At 38.7% G+C, this 18,079-nt stretch overlaps 1 pseudogene; it reads left to right on the top strand.

The window, feature by feature from the left end:
* Positions 1 to 3,899: 3,899 nt before the first annotated feature.
* LOC113295330 lies at positions 3,900 to 13,232 on the top strand (annotated as a pseudogene).
* Positions 13,233 to 18,079: the final 4,847 nt, after the last annotated feature.

Below are 18,079 nucleotides of genomic sequence, written 5' to 3'. Positions count from 1 at the left end.
ATGGATATATGCTATTTGGATATTCTAATGACTAATTTTGCCACTAAAGCATTAGGAAATACGAAGGAGAAAATTTTGACAGTTCTATCTGGTGTTAGGTATGCCCAAGCGGAAAAGATCCTTGCACTTTTTATCATGGTCGAGTCAACCATTTCACCCCACCTCATATTTGGTAGTTCTAATTTCTCCCCCACTGAGTTTCTTGATAGTACTGCTTGGTGTTAGGTACACCCAAATTGTGGTGAAATATTTGTGTGCTATATGCATAATGGTCAACCATTTCAGCTTACCAAAAAAAAGTAGCCAAGTGCATGTGTTGTAATCATTTGCGGGGCGAGTAATGCTGGGAGAAACAAGCCTTCCAATCTCGAGTGGCTCGTTATCATAAAAAATGAACCCTATTATTGGGTATGCAGGAGAGAGATTTTGGGGCTACTAAATGGAAACAAATGGTATAAGGGATCGTATTTATGCAAAAGTTTACAAATACCCTCACTAATTTTAATTTATTCCCGTTTTATCCTCTCATTAACAACCTAATCTAATAAATAAAAAATAAAAAACAGAAAATCATTAAAACAGAGAAAAAAACCCGTCCCCCTCACTCACTTATTTCTTTTCATTCTTCTTCTTCTTTCAGTTTTCTTTCTTCTTCTTTTCTTCTTCCATTCTTCGTTGTTCAACGATTAATCGTGGATTCTAAAAAAAAATCTTCGTCCATTAAACTCATTCTATAAAACCATGAAACCTAAGGAAATTTTAGGTTAAGCTTCATTGAATCAACCTCCTTCTGAAGCAGAGAAACCAACTTCATCAAATGAAGATGAAACTGAAGATCAAGAAGAAGTGAATGAAGGAGATGCACCAGCCGCGTGAATCCTGATATGACAACAATAAGGTACGAATTTCAAAACCCACTCTTTATCTAAGCGTTTTGTTGATTATTCTGTTGGTTTTGAAAATTTTAGGTCTGAAAAAACAGTTTCTGAAACTGCTTACGGCTGGGAGTTCTTGTATTCCCAGCCGTAAATAGGTCTTATGGTTGGGATTGTTTGTTTTCCCAACCGTTTATATGTTACACGGTTGGGATATGGTATAACTCCCAGCCGTTTGTATGATTTACGGTTGGGACATCTTAGAATTCCCAGCCGTAATATAGTCGATGCATACGAGATGGAGAAATCCTATCCGCAACAAGTGGTATACGGCCAGGTTATTCCTACCCGTATATTCTCCTGTGTTCGAATTTTTTTCAGCGGTAATATTTACGTCTCGGTCGTTCTGTCCGTAACCTTGTTTCGGCTGGATCGCTTATTTAGTTTCCCAAGCCGTTTATGTGTCACGGCTTGGAGTTTTCTAGCCGTTTTTATTACGGCTAGATCGATTACTAATCTTCCCATCCATTATGTTTGTTGCGTCTTGGTCAATCCAATTTTCCTAGTTGTTTTGCTTGTCACCGTTCGGTTGTGTTAAAATTTCCCAGCCATTTTTGCTTATCTACTATTGGTTTTTGGTCTTGTTTGTTTTTGAACAGAGGAAAAGAAAAGAAGAAGAAAAAATCACAAAAAGTAACACCTCGTAATGACCCGACTCCGCAACCTCGTCACGCAAAACCATTGAGTGCAAACGCAAGGAATGCAAGTGGATTTGTGACTTTTGGAGAAAATGAAAGTGGAGGAGATGGAGTTGGAATTACTGGAGGAACTGAAGTTGGAGTTGCTGGAGGAAATGAAATTGGATTTTTTAGAGGAACTGAAGTTGGATTTGTTAGAGGAACTGAAGTTGCTGTTACTGGAGGAACTGAAGTTAGCACTTCTAGTGGTGGTGGAAATGAAGGTGTACTTGTTGTTACCGGAGGAACTGAAGTTGGCACTTCTAGCGGTGCTGTTATTGATAAAGGTAAATCCGTAGTTGAGGAGGACAAGAAGGAGGGAAAGAAGAAGTATCCACCAAAAGAAACGGAAAGACAAGTAATTGATGCTATGGTGCCTTTACCTCCCAAGAGGAATGAGAGACTTTGGGGTGAGGCAATAGATCGTTCTGTCTTGATTGGCTACACGTCTTCATGGGCTGCTAGGGTTTGTGGCACAAAGGTAATAAATCAAATTACATATACCATTATATTCATTTTGTTATGGATTATTAATTTTACAACCAATTTTTTTTTTATAGTTCCCGGATAAAGCGGTTCCTAAACTAAAGCACCAATAAGCAAGGTTTTGGTCGTTGGACAAGGAGCATTCAGATGTGATAGCTTTGGTAAAAGCTTCGGGGTTATGGTCTGGAATCGAGGCTTTGCAGAAGACATATGATGTTGTGACATTTTGTGGTTTTAGAGAAAGATTTTGGCCCGAAACAAGGACTTTTCACCTCACATTCGGCGAGATGACTATCACTCCGGATGACGTAAAGCAAATCACTGGTCTAGCTTTGGAAGGAAAGGCTGTGTCTGAGGGTTTCAACAATTCTATGCCCTTTGACGAGATTTGTACCTTGGCGAAGAAATTTCTTGGGTGGGGTAAAGATGAAGCGGAAGAAGAGTTTGAGATAGGGTATGGAGCATCGCCTAGAGCTAAAAGGAAAGTTAGTGCACCAGGAGAAATAAGTGAAGCAGTTAATATGTCAAGGAAGATTAATTTGGTTCGTCTGAAGGAAAAGTTTGGGGATTCTGATACCAAGACTAGGAATGGATTGGTGGTAATGGACGCAAAAAGAGCTAGACATACGACTATAGCTTAGTTGTTGCATGCTCTTGGGACTGTCTTTTTCCCCGATTTCTAAGGAAATAAGGTAAATGCTTGTTATTTGCAGTGGTTGAAGACTCCCAGTCTTGATCCGCAAACAAATGAGGTACCTAGGTACTCATGGGCCACCGCCCTCCTTGCTGATGTGTTGGAATGTGTTTGCAAAGCTTCTAGATGGAACGAAACACAAATTAGGGGATGTGTTGCTCTTACCCAGGTATCTTTTTGTTTTAATATAATGAATGTTTATTTGTTTTACTTTTATATATTGACGTACTCATGTCTTATTAACAATAATTTTATTTTTTCGACGTAATCATGGGCTTACGACCATTTTAAAAGCTTGAGGCCTACTCGGGATAGAAAATGGCCCCTGGAAAAACCTACAGGAGGAAGATACCCTTTTGGAGGGATCCAACACAAGGCTAAAGAGACGGAAATGAAGGAGATGAGGAAAAAGTTGGATGCTTTGACAATCGAAGATGTGGCTTTTGATCCATATTTGAAGCTTGATGAAGATGGAGAAGATGAAGTTGGTGATAGAGTATTTTCCGATGTAGCGATCTATAGGGGACATTTGTTTCACGTAACTGGGTTTGTCATTTTAGATCCTCGTAGAACGCTCCGCCAAATCGGTATTGTCCAGAAAATTATACCTGCAGAAACTCCTTTTTAAACTGAGCATAACCACCTCCCAATTTAAGGACAAAGATGTCAAATTGAACTATGAAAATGCACCGTCGATCGAGTATTGGAATGCTCGCTCCCAAGAAGTAAACCAAATGAGTAGAAGACTCCTTGAAGCTTCTCATGGGACTTCCGAAGAGGATGCGAATTACATGGAATGGTATCGAGAGCGGGCTCATCCTTATGTGGAAAATTTGGACCCGGAGGCGCAGAGACATTTCAAGAATGCAGAGAAATAGATTTCAAAATCAAAGGCATCAATGAATGAAGAAGATGATTGGGAGAAGATGGTGGTACGTACACTACTAATTATGTTTGTATATGTTGTTTTTTTTAATTGTCTATGAATAATTAGAGTATCTGTGTTTGATATGAAAAAAATAGGTCGAACGAGTTAATTGGGTGGCCAATGACATCACCCGTATGATTAATTTGGGTGAAGAGTTAACGGTAGCTGAACTAAGATTAATGCGGAATCGAGTTAAAGGAATAATTATCCCTGAGAAAGGAGGTTTATATCCTGATGAAGCGGAACGGAAAGGAGAACTAAAAGGGATAGGTCTCCTTCTTCTAGCGACGACTAGGACACTCCTCCTGGTGACCAAGTTCAATCTAAGGAAGATCGAGGTGGTAGAGGTGAAAAAGGTCGAGGTGCAAAAGGTGGCCGTGCTGGAACAAGTGCAAAAGTTAGCCGTGATGGAACAAGTGCTCAAGGTGGACGTGGTGGAGGTAAAAAGACTCCAATTCAACGCGGCAGCGGTCGAGGTAAAAAATCTAGAGTTATAGAACAAGTTGTGGAACCTGAGAAATAAGACGATTTGGATGAGTTTATGCGCACTTCGGAGGAGGGATCAAGTGAAAGTGAATGACTATTTACTCGCTTTTTATTATATTACTTCATGGATCTTTTATTATCTAAGACTTTGTCTATTTACTATTTTTGTTGTTTGGTTATGGATTTGGATGGATGAATTTTTATAACTTTGCATTTATGAATGAATGTTATTCTTTCCATTTGTCTAATCTAAGAAAATTGAGGAAAAAATTAAGTACAACCAATTTTTTGTGCACTTTCGGCTAGGTCGATCCTTCACATAACCTGACCGAAAGTACATATAATTCTTGTCAAATAAAATTGTACAGAATTTCGGTTGGAAAGTCCCCGCCGTTATACAGAAACGGCTAGGAAAACGAACCGTAGCAATGTTACGGTCAGGAAATACCCAGCTGTGTGTAGATGGGGAAAAACGATTTGCTGGTTTTTACGGAGTTGAAGAGACTACCGTGCGGAGACTCTTTGAACCGAGCGAAATGTTGAACCTCACACAGATGCACTGCAAGAAGGGAATGCTTTGAGTTCGAGAGATCAATCTGTAGGACACCGGCCTAAACCAAGACAATGGTCGTTCCATAGTAAATTCGGTCACAAGAGATGATGGGTTGATCTGTAGGAGGGAAGCTGAGAAATGTGTGAGATCGATGGTGATCAAAAATTGTAGGTGTGTGTATTCTGCGTAGGAAAGTTCCGAATGATTGAATTTACTCAGTTGAGAGTGATTGCTCAGACGGTGAGTTCGTGTAGACGAAAGATTGTTTGTATGAACTTGTCGAGAAATTCTTGTGTAGACGAATGTTGTCCTTTTCAATCATGATTCAGAGGCCTTCTATATTGCTTAATTGAAAACACCATGATCCCATGAAGTGTGACAGTTGCTGAAGTCAAAGAGTGGGGAAGTGGGAAGTCGTGTCAAAACCAGTTACTCTTCGTGCGGAGACTTGGTTAATTTCCCATCCACTACTTTGCTAACTCCTCCAACTGATTGCACGACTTGCTCACATTCTCATCGTGTGTATGAACACACGTGCCATAGACCGCCAGACCAAAATCCTAGTTAATATCCCCCATGTGACACGATTGATGTCTCGTGATTGTGGAGTCAGTTGCTGACTTTATGGGACGATGAGTCCTTGTATTGCTGACTTGAACATGATTTGCAAATGTTCTCAGACTCATGAGTTGAACATGTCTGTTGAGACAAGGTATCATTTATCGAATATATGTTGATAACTTAAGTCGAGCAAACTGTGCTGGATTGTTGAATATTGATAGTTGAACCAATATTCCTTAGTCTGAGCAAATATTGCTAGTCTGAGCAAATATTGCTTATCTGAGCAAATGTTGCTCATCTGATGAATTGTTGGTGGCAGAACCAAATAAAAAATTAATTTAAAATACTAGTGGCTAGGCCAAGCATAATAATAATAAAGGTGTTGATCACGGGATCATCATAAAATTATTTGTGTTTGAATCTGCTCAGAATCATGTTGTTGCAGAGCTCTGGATTCGAAACCCTAATTTTGATCAATTGATGATTTATTTAAAATCAATCACAGAGTGAAGGAGGGACCGGCTACATGGGATGACTAGTCGACCATGTAATGCCCAGATGCTCGGATGAGCAAAAATATCAAAGTCTCCTGAAGACCCATTGGTGAAAAGATGATTAAATGCTGGTTTAATCATTTATTAAAATAATTCTCGTGTGAGCGTTAGGTGATGAAACCTGGTCATGAAGGGATGAGGGACCGACCAAGAGGGTATGAGACCGTCCCTTGGTGGTCGTGGGACCAATTGATAGTCATTTGAGCAAACCCCGAGCTGTTTGAAAAGAGTTAAGACCTAATATGAGCAATTAAGCAAATTAGGTTAAAATTGTTAAAACGCGTGGGACCGGCTATTTGCAAGCCTTAGCGCCAGACTTGGTCGGTCAAGGGGACATGTCCATGTCATCATAATGTCCGTGTCTCAGTACTGAGAGTTTCGATATTTTCTGATGCGCGTTTGAACGACATTTTGAGAAAATATGAAGAATTCAGGGTTTCGCTGAAACTGGGGAATCTTCATGAGATGATGAAAAATAACTAATAAAATAGGAGATATGCAAGGTATGGGACCGGCTACGGCTAGGGCATGGCCGACCAGCTAGCAAACCCGGTCCCACATTCACCTTTCCCAATTTTATATAATTTTATGTATTTTCCCTGATGTGTGAGAAATATCATGAAACTGGGGAATTTCATGAAGTTAGAGAATTTCCATGAGATCATGGAAATAATAAAAAATAATAGGGAGTCGTGAAGTGTGGGACCGGCTATGGCCAAAGAATGGTCGGCCGGCCAAAGGGCCCGTCCGAAGGCACTTTTCCCAATTTTATAGTATTTTTCATGATTTTAGGGAAATATCATAAAACCAAGGAGTTTGTTGAAACCGAGGAATTTGTTGAAATTAAGGAGTTTCCATGAGATGAGGGAAACATAAAAAATAATAATAATAAAGTAAAGGACGTGTGGGACTGGCTAGGGCATGGCCGGCCGGCTAGGGGCCGGTCCCACGAGTTTTCCCTAATTTTATATTATTTTTCACGGGTTTAGGAAAATATCATGAAATCAGGGAGTTTTCATGTAACGAAGGATATTTTCTCAAATGAAGAGATTTTCATGAAATCAAGGAAAATAATGAAAATATGATAAAATGTAAAATTGGGCGTGGGACTGGCCACGACACGACCGGCCGGCCGGTGGGCCCAGTCCCCTAACGCCTCAAATAATATTTTAATATTTAGTATTTTTCTTCCTGTTTTGCATAGGTTCATCATTCCTTCGTGTTTTGGAATGCTCGTTTGCGCATTCAGGTGCTCGTTTGTGCATTATTGCTGAGTACACTTGCACCATTTTAATCAGGGCTTACTCGATAGCTGCTCAGATGTCCTAACCCATGGAATTCTGCTGGGAAGAACCACAAATTGAAGTGATGAAATATTACGAAAAATCATAGAATATTGTTGAATATTCAGTTAATGATTATAGATAATTAACTGTTGGCTCTATACTAGCAGGCATGCTGTCTAGGAGCATTAATTATCTGAGAATTGAGAGATATGAGCTTGTTGAAATGTCATCTCTCTCCTATATAGTCAGCGAAAACGTTGTTGCATCCTGAAAACGTTGTTGCTTTATACTAGAAGGCATGCTGTCTAGGAGCCGTCCAATCTTTTGATTCTATATAGAAATAATTACTGATATTGCTCAGTATTCATGAGATGTGCCGTTTCCTTAGCTGAGAGACTACACATCTACATATACTCTGAGAGACAGCCTTCTCAATCAGAGATTTTATGGCATGAGCTTTCATGCTTCAATGAGAGACATGAGCCTCATTACTCATCTGATTGCCGGTTTTACGATTCTAACCCTTGTCGAAAATCCACCATCTACACTGTGTATCGCACTGGAGACTCAAAAATTAAATCAGTCTTCGTTACGGCTACATTTCCGCGCCGTGTATTTTTTTTTTTGCGGTTAGAACTTCTAACCGTAATTCTGACATAAATTTACAACTCTGATTTACGGCTTGGTCGACATTTGAAGTTCCTGGCCATAAATATTTATATGGTGGGGATTTCCTAGTCGTATGTCACTCTGATAACCCAAAAAAAACAATGACTCCTTGTTGCGGCTATATAACCAGGCCGTAATCCTGACAAAAATTAACAACTATTATTTACGACCCGAAATACCTAGCCGTAAATCTGACACACCACAAATCCTGCAGGTTTGTACAGAATTACGGCTCGGTATACCATGCATTTTCCTAGCCATAAATACCTATAATTTTGAATACCACATCATATCGGCTAGTTTTTCGAATTTTGAAAAAATAGATTCGTTTGAAGATCGATCTATAGAAGGTTCTAGCTTCTCAACCACTTATTTAAACTTGAAATAACTCCATCTCCATATAACCACCCATTCCAAATGAAAATCACACCTTCTACACTAATAATCTCTACTAAAACTCCTACAAACTCAATGCAATGTACTCAAAGGATAAATCCAACTTTACTTTGGATGAAGACTTATCTCTTTGCCAAAATTTTGTGCTATGCTATACAAAGAAGGGAGAAGAACGAAAAAAATTGTGGTGTACCAAGTCAATCTTATTGGAAAAAGATTTTTGAAAATTTTTGTAGTCAAACAGGCAACACTATCAAACGCGATGGGATTGAATTGTATCTTCGATTCTCAAACATACGCAAAAAAGTGGAAGAGTATATGGCTTTACTTCGTATATGCAAGCAACTTCGACTTAGAGGTGAGACTGATGAAGAAGTCGTAGCTCAAGCTAACAAGGAATGGAAAAAATGGAAAGGTTATAATTTCAACTTCGAAGCTCAAATGACCATCATCAAAGATTTCTTGATACATCGGAAGGGATGTTATTAAAACCAACTTTCTAATAGCGATATATTAAGTATGTAATGAGTTTTATTTTGGTCTAGTTAATGAAAGTATTAGTAATTTTCAATCGTATTAAGAATTCATGTTGAATCAGAAAATTTCTAAACTTTCAAATCTAATTACGGACAGGAAATTTATGTAAACCCAGCCGTAATGCAGACTCAGGTTATATTGGGAAGAATAACGGCCAGAAGTTCATAAAATCTCATCTGTTTTATGTGTTCACGGCTGGGAGTTCCTAATATCCCAACCGTTTTATTTTATTTTCGGCCGGGTCGACACATTTTACCCAGCCGTAACAGTAGAAAATTCCAGATATTTTCTAGATTTTTGACGGATTTGAATTGATAAAATTGATGTTGGGAATTGATTATAAGGTTATCTTGAGTTTTGTGATGAAGGGTTTCATCATTTTTCTTCAAAATTTTTCAAAAAAAATCACCAAAATCACCATTTTTCCTTCTTCAAAACTCAATAAAATCAAGTTTTGATTTGCAAAAGATTAATATTTTGATTAGTCTAATCGATTCACTAAGACTGATTAGTTAGCTTAATTAATTTAATTAGCACTAATCAAATTAAAGGTAGATTAGACATTACAAAAATAAGATAGATAAGGGGTTCTATGAGTTGTTATATCATGACCCCATCAAGCCCCAGAAAAACCCATCGCAGTTCTAAAAAATAATTCACTTCCTCTACTAGAGACTTTTATCTCGACTTTAATGGTCGTTCTTGGTTATTATGGGTGTTAAATTACTTGAGATGCATCGATCTTCATCATTTTTATCTCCGACGACGGAATCTACACTGGAATCTTCATCTTTAGATTATCCGGCGACGGAATCTTCAACAATGGTGTTTTTGACGACGGAATTTACATCACAAGTTTTAAGAGATTTGGGAAAATCACTCCAACTTTAGGAGCATTTCTTTATGAAAAAGAAAAACACACAAAATGGTTGGGATTTAATTACGAAAAAACCATTCTTCCATCGATTTAATCGGTTCTTATTCATGTTTTTATTCGTCATGTTCCGTTAATCCTTCTCTTTCTCTTGTCGAATTTTTCGGTATTATACTCTTGTTATTTTATATTATCTTATTTTACATTTTAAACCCAATGTAAAATGGAGGCACTGATACCTTACATGCGAACCATGCTCGTCATCCTGCGAGGTACGATAAGACACATAAGCACGCATGCTTGTTTCCAAGGTTTCGTCATTATATGCATTCAGCACGGATATATGAAATGATAAACAAATTAGTTTGTTTCAGTGTTCTGACTACTGTAGTACTGTTCCGTGGATACATCACCTCTTAAAAAATATATAAAACAAATCACGTTGTCTTGAAAATCTTGATTCTCCGGTCATCCGTAGAATTATGTGTTGGTCGTAGTTCAGTTGATCTGACCAAAACAAGTTGACTTTTAATTAGGGGCTGGAGTAAGCGAGTGGATCGCACGTTTTAATACATGAAGCCGTCTTCTTTGTGAGGGGACTAATGAGGAGGCTATTTGAGAAAGCTTTATTTCAAAAAAAAAGAAAAAAAAACATAAACAAGAGTCCAATGCAAATACATTATAGTGCATTTAGAATCTCAACTATAAAAAATGTGGCCGGCTGATTGCCCAGAGTCCGTCACTATTACGGACGCCATTTTTAAAGGTGACTAGATTAATTAGTATATTAGGTAATTTAGTGAGTACGTCAGTACTAAACTAACACACCACAATGGGAGCTTGGACTTATTCATCAGCCTGTTTGGTGAGTGCTGCTGCTGACCAGCACTTTTTCCATCTTTTTTTTCAACAACCCACTCTTACCAAAACCATCCAATATTAATATTATCCTTAATAAGTTGAATTACAAAGTGATTTCAACCTAGGAAAGCAAGCCTTGTTTTCATTTCCGTGGCCATTCATACTACCTAACTTGGCAATGGATTTCTAAGGAACTTATGTGGACATGCTCGGTTGTACACTTGTCATTTTGACCTTGTACATTTATTGCTGGGCAAAGTTCCCAGTTATGTGTTTGGAAGACAGAAGGAATCGCGATACTACCGCATCCAGTCTATTTTTGGTAGGTCAAAGACGTCAAAGTCATAGAAATGGGGTCAGCTGGCTCAAGTAAAATAGATTGGTGTCATGGAGAGACATTATTACGAGACGTAAATAGCACGTTACAGGCAAACAAACGATCATATTCACTGCAGGGACATGCCAGATCCATATCAAAGTAATTTTTTATTCAAAACTAGTGACAAAACCTCTAGGTGAACAAACTAGTGATAAGAAAAAACCGGTCATATTATTTCTACCAAATAAAAACCGTTTCATATAAAACTGGGACAAAAACCCCAAGTCAAACGATAATGAGCAAATTTAACTTTTTTTATTTTAAAAAAACCCAAATGTACCCTTTTATCTTTTCTTCTTCTTCTTCTCTGATTTATTCTTTCCTCCGTCTCCTTCTCCCACCACCTTCATCACCAGCAGCAACAATGGATCTCCACGAGAAGAACGACGCTGATTCAAGAGATGAAGAATTCGAGAGACGTTTTCTCTCAATCATTAGTTCATTCATTTCCCTAAAACTGAGAAAAGAAAGAGAAAGCAGCAGCCGCTGCTGTTAAATCCGAGAGACCAGATCGAGACGCTGATTGAGAAATTGAGAAGGAAATAAGATTTGAGATGATGTTCATAGAGCGTAGAGAGGAAGAATCAGCAAAAAACTGTTGCTAGAATTTATTGAGATCGAGAAACAATGAAGAAATTAGGGTTTATGTTCTGATGCTGAGCTGTGGCTGCATTTGATTCAAGAATACAGATAAAGACATATGGAGAGTTGGGTTTGGTGCTGTTTAAGAAGACCTGTTGTTGTTTATCTCAGAGATGAAGAAGAAATTGATGAAATCAGGGTTTCGATTTGAATCTCCAAACGAAGAACAAGAAGGGAATTGGGTCTGTCGATAAGAGCAGAATCAAACAAGAAATTGGTGATGTTAATCTCAGAAGACCTGTTGGGTTTGGTGAACAAGTTGTTGCTGGTTGGCCTTCTTGGCTTAGTGTTGTTGCTCTGAAGCTATTCATGGTTGGATTCCTCATCGTGCTGAAAGTTTCGAGAAATTGGAAAAGGTAAGGGTTTTTTCTTCTTCTTTTGTTATTTTGCTACGATTTTTTATTGTTCTTGAATTGCTCATTTCTGGTCTAATTTGTGTCTTTATACATCGGAATGTTGAAGTGGATTAGTACGTCGACAAGGTATTTTTGTATTTGTTCATGTGCTGCAATTATGTGAATACTGCAATTTTCTGACTGTATCTTTAGATTGGACAAGGTACATACAACAGTGTTTTCTGAGCACGAGAGCTTGCAACTGGGAGGATGCTTGCCTTAAAGAAAGTTCGGTTCGATAACTTTGAGCCAGAAAGTGTGAGATTTATGTCGCGGGAAATAATGATTCTCCGCAAACTGGAGGGACTAATTACTTCTAGAATGTCAACTAGTGTATATCTTGTTTTCGAGTACACGGAACATGATATTGCTGGTTTATCATCTTGTCCTGACATCAAGTTCAGTGAATCACAGGTTCGTATATATGGAACTCTGGATGTGTGTTCTAGTACTCGGGAATTACCAATGTTAAAGGGTTTGATTTGTTCATGTTGTGTAGGTTAAATGCTATATGCATCAACTACTATCTGGCCTTGAACACTGTCATTCAAGAGGTATAATGCACAGAGATATCAAGGGATCCAACCTTCTTGTTAGTGATGATGGAGCTCTGAAGATAGCTGATTTTGGCCTGGCAAATTTTGTTAGTGTCGGGCACATTCAACCATTAACTAGTCGAGGTGTTACTTTATGGTATCGGCCTCCTGAACTTTTGCTTGGATCCACCAGTTATGGGCAATCTGTTGATCTATGGAGTGTTGGTTGTTTATTCTGTTGATATGCTGTGTGTTTGACTCAAAGGGTTCAGGTTGCTGATGTGGTTGATTGGGTCTGTGGTGTTCAATACCAACTCGCAGATGGAAGGAAATGGAGTATGATAGGAGCAGTTGTTGTTGCTTAAATGAAAGGGTTGCAGGAAGTGGTTTTAGGATGATCTCGGAAGCAGAGGAAGGACAGAATTTGTTGGAGAAGGCAGTAAAGAAGTGCAACAGAAGTTACAGGAAAGTATGAGAGGCAGTGCTGTTGTTATTGCAACAGAAGTGCAATGCAGGGAAAGAGGTTCAGGTGATGGCAGTGATTGCAGGTCAGCTGAATGAGTTGGCGTTGCTACAATGTAGAGAAGGAATGAAGCTGGTGATATGTTGTTGTTGTAGAGAATGTGCAAGAAGTCGAGCTGAATTTGCAGAGAAGCTTATGCTGTAAGCAGTGATAATGGCAGTTACATCATTGATTTGTGATTGGGGTTTTGTCGCATATTGTTCAGGCCAGAGTATAAGGAGAAACGAGGGTTTCCGCTACAGATTAGTGAAATTCAGTGAAAGAGCTGGACATGGGAAGAGTTAAGATCTATCTGAGCTGAGATACAAGATGGATGGTTTGATTTGGGTTCAGCTGATTAATGGAAGGATCAACAAGGGAGTAGATGCATGTGCAGTGACTGGTGCAGGTGGTGTTAGCTCAAGTGCAGGATTGTGCAGTTGCAGCATTGGTGGTGACTGAGCTAGCCGTGTTACAGGTGGTTGTGGTCATGATAACTAGATAAAGATGGTGATGTGTTGGGGTTGCTTGCAATTGAGATTTTGAGTACAAGACTGAGCCATGAAAGAAGAAAACAAGGTCGTGTGCTGGTGGAATTGTAAACAAAAGAGCAAGGCAGGGAAGCTAATATGATGCTGGTTGAATTTTTGCTGGTCTCTGAGCATCAAGGAAGCAGTATTATTGTTACCGAGCTGCTGTAACGCAGCAAGACTCTGCAATGTAATGAAGGTGTTGCAAGTAAGAACTGATGGTGCTGATGAGTTCGTGCTGAAGAGAATGGAAGATTGCGGTTGCGGATGTTGCACCTAGAGGACAGAGAAGTTGGTTTGTTGGTGGCAATGGATTGAAGAGGATATGGAGCAATAATGCACATTTGCACCTGAACTGAAGGGAGATGCCGCTATTGCCGAGAGAAAATGAAGTTGCATGAACTGAAATGGCAGCTGTTAGTGTGATGATGAAACCAAAATCGGTTTCATCGTATTTCAACGACGTATTTCTATCCATGAACATGTATAATACCTCTTATAATTCTTCTTGCAGGTGAATTCTCACGAAACCAAGATGAAACCAAAATCGGTTTCATCGTATTTATGATGAAACCAAAATTGGTTTCATCTAATTTTTTGGGTGGTGGTGGGCGGTCGTGGTGCTGGTGGCGGTGCGGCGGGTGTTGGCGGTGGTGCTGACTGATAGCGGTGATGATGCAATTGCTCAGTATCGGTGGCGGCGGTAGTCGGAGACGGCGGCGGTAATCGGAGGGGGCGGCGGCGGTGGTGGTCAGAGGTGGCGACGGCGGCGGTTGTCGGTGGTGGTGGTGGTGGGCGACGGCGGAGGTGGTCGGCGGTGGTGGTCGGTGGTGGTGGTTGGCGGAGGTGGTCGGTGGTGGTGGTCGGTGGCGGTGGTTGGTGGCGGTGGTCGGCGGTGGTGCAATGGTAGTTGGCGGCAGTGGTGGCGGCGGCGGCGGTTGACGGCAGCGGCCGCGGTGGTGGGTGACGACGGTGGTGGTTGACGGCGGTGGTGGTCGGCGGTGGCGCTGTTGCTGGTGATTTGTTGTTGGTGATGGTAATAGTATATTTAAAAGTGGGATTGATTTTTGTTTTTGTTGAAGCGATTTAAATATTAGAAGGATAGTTTAGACAGTTTATGATATTTGGGGTTTTTGTATCACTTTTGTTTGGATGAGTTTTTTGTGATGGGTTATAACCCCTTTGGGGTTATAACGGGCGGAGCGTTTTTTATTTCGTGATATTTTTTGTATATACGTTACAGATTTGACATTCTAAACTTTCTGTGAACTCGAGTGACGTGGAATAAGAGGGAACAGGAGGGTTGGTTTGAGTCAAAAAGTGGTGTGGAGGTTGCCACATTGATCTTGAATCCTAGTGGTTGGTGTTCTAGTACGTAATAGTAATAGTAATACCAATACCAATACCAATACCAATACCAATATACCCAATACCATAATTAATGTGAGAGGAAAGTCGAGAGAGGGCATAGAGACACTACTAGATCCACTCCACACATGCCACTGTTTACTTGTCTCAGCTCTGTGTCACTGGTAAACCATCATACCTTTAGAGACTTAACAATAAATCGCATTCTCCATTTGGAACTACCTCTCTATCACCAACCCCGACTATTCATGATTTACTTCTTCAAAAAGAAAAAACACCTACGGAATAACTATTCGTGATGATTTCAACTATTTACCACCCACACTTTTTCTAATTGCCACCTTCATCAAAACTTTTAAAGTAAATCTATTTTTTCATTATCCTTTTTCCCATATATCACCTATAAAAATCAAATTAATTTTGACTATAGATATTAATATTTTAACTTGTCTTCTTCTCCATTGATTTCAGCTTTCACTTACAATCCATTAAAAAAGTATGTAACCCCGAGTAAGAATTTTGTTTAATTAGTAAACCATCACGTTTAAATTTACTAATCCTTTAGCTTTTATCAATTAATTCATCAAGAAAATTCAACGATTTAATTGGCAAAACCAATATAATGGAAGTTTCCATGATTAAAGTATGTTTGTGCCATAATACTAATCCCATACAAATGTCTCAAGACTAAAAGTTATTGAGGTTTTAAACAAAAACGGCGACACCTAGGAACTGGATGAGGTTAAAACAATAGAACACTTGATTAATTGGAACAAAATCTTTATCAAGTAAATGTTAATTACTTGTGAAGCTGGAGCTAATGTGATTAAAGATACGCAACCAGAAGACGTAAGAGCAATTTTTGGCATTGAGAGTGATTTTGATCAGGAAGAAGAAGAACAAGATACTAAGTGGACTAATAATCACGAAAAAAAATCTTCAAATCATTCATAGATGAACCTAATAGTCGTTCAGTAATTATCGACTGAAACACCCACAAATCGTCCATTCATGGACGATTAGTTCATCTGTTTCTATTTATGTTTTTATAATAGCTGTATTCTTTCAAAATCCAATCAACCATTCTAAAACAAGATGACCCAAAGTGAACAACTAATTTTTCATCATAATCGTACAAACAAAATCAAATTTAAATATCATAATCGTACAAACAAAATCAAATTTAAATATGAATTTTATATGTAACGGCACATTCAAAATTATAATTAGGTTTAGTTTTGCCTTTTTTGGGTTTTGATTTTGCTGGGATATTAAAACAAAATACTATGAGTGAAGATGGTAATCGGTGGGAGAGATGGAGTAGAAGAAGGTGTCCCGTGGGAGATTATCTTTTAAATTAGCAGGGTGTTAGTCCTCAAGGGAGTTGGGGAAGTTGAGTGTAGTTGTGTTTTTTCCCGTTAGTCGTGAGGGAGTTCGAGGGAGTCTTTTAAAATCCCCGTTAGTCGTGGGAGAGTTTAGAAGAGTCTCCCCAACTCCCTAAAAAACCCCGTTAGTCGTGGGGGAGTTTGAAAGAAACTCTTAAACTCCCTGTTAGTGGTAAAAATTAGAATGATAGGGAGTTTTTTTTTTTTGGGAGTTCTGGGGAGTTCTAGGGAGTTTGTAGTGTATTTTTGCCTCACTCCAAATCTCTCAAAAAAGTAGAGATTTTGGGAGAGTCTCTCAAACTCCCTACACTCAACACACCAAACTCTCTCAAACTCCCAATACTCTCTTACAATCCCTCAAAATCCCCAAGATTCAAAATACATTAAACTCCCTCCAACTCACTCGTGGACTAACCCCCTTTTGGTTGGGTTTTGGGCGATTTTATTGTTAGGTATACATAAAAGTCAAAAAGTAGTATGAGAAAAGATATGGGTGGCAAATATGATAAGTAGGGGTGACATATAATGAGGGTGGCAAATAGGAAAAGTGCGGGTGGAAAATAGATGGAACCTCCTTCATGATTTATCTATATTATAAGGCACAATGGTGTTTTCCCACATCGACGGTTATCTACAGTTTGGACACATAAAAGACGGTCCAGATCGTCTGATTATTAAGGTTTGGGATATGCAATTTAGAGACAATGTTGTTTTACTACATCGACGACTATCCATAATTTGGACACATAAAGAACGATCCAGATCGAGAAGCTATCGAGAAGGACGGTTACACATAGGGGTGTAAATAATACCCGAAAATACTCGGCCTGCCTGTACCCGCCCGAGCCCGCCTGTACCCTAAGTAGCCCAAAGCCTGTTATGCCCCGTCATGGGCCACCCGGCCTGGTCTGGATTAATTTATTGGGCGGTCTCGGGCTTTGCAATTAATTATGATGCCCGGACTGATACCCGGCCTGGTGCCCGGCCTGAAAACCTTCTATGTGCCATTAATCATTTAATATCCTCTTAAAAAGACTTAAAAGTTACCATTTTACAGTTGTCAATTTTGTGTCAAGAAAAATTAAATATATACTTGTTTTTACTTATAATTAACTTTTTCAAAACATTAATGGTAATATATTTTCTTATTAGAAATTTTATTGTACTCTAATTAATTATTTATTATAGGCTATAATTAAAAGTTTGTCATTGTAATTTAAATATAAAATAATACTATCACTTACGGTATGCAATGTTAGAAAGGAAAGGATATTATATTAAAATTAAATAAATTTAATTGCAAGACTGGAAAAATAAATTTAATACCATTCATTTGAAAATTTGAACTTAAAAAATAAGAAAAAAAATTCAAAATAGTGGTCTCTCTGGCCCGATCTGGCCTGCCCGTATAAAAAATGGGCTTCAGGCGGTCTTTGGGTAGCAAATTATCATCTTTTGCCCGGCCTGTCCGGCCTGAATTTGTTTACGGGCTCACAAATATTAAGCCTGGCCTGCCCGACCTATCTTAGTTTTTGGGCCGGGTGGCCTGGCCTGCCCGAATTTACACCCCTAGTTACACATTAGGTAATTAATGAAAAATGTTAACAAATATATTTTTTCCTTTATATATTTATAATAGACAAATATATTTAGTCATTTAATGGACGGTTACGGTTAGGCAATAAGTGAAAAATGTTAACAAATATACTATTTTCTTTATGTTAATGATAATGATGGATCCCTAAAATATTTTTTTTTCTTTATGTTAATGATCATCTTCAAGAGAAAATGATACATCGGTTACAGATACGGCTGGATTATCAAATAATATCAACTTTTAGCGTT

The sequence above is a fragment of the Papaver somniferum genome, chromosome 7 (genome assembly GCF_003573695.1).
Source record: "Papaver somniferum cultivar HN1 chromosome 7, ASM357369v1, whole genome shotgun sequence".
In the NCBI taxonomy this organism is placed as follows: Eukaryota; Viridiplantae; Streptophyta; class Magnoliopsida; order Ranunculales; family Papaveraceae; genus Papaver; species Papaver somniferum.
The sequence above is the reverse complement of the archived record's forward strand: the minus strand, read 5'-3'. Positions and strand labels throughout refer to the sequence as shown.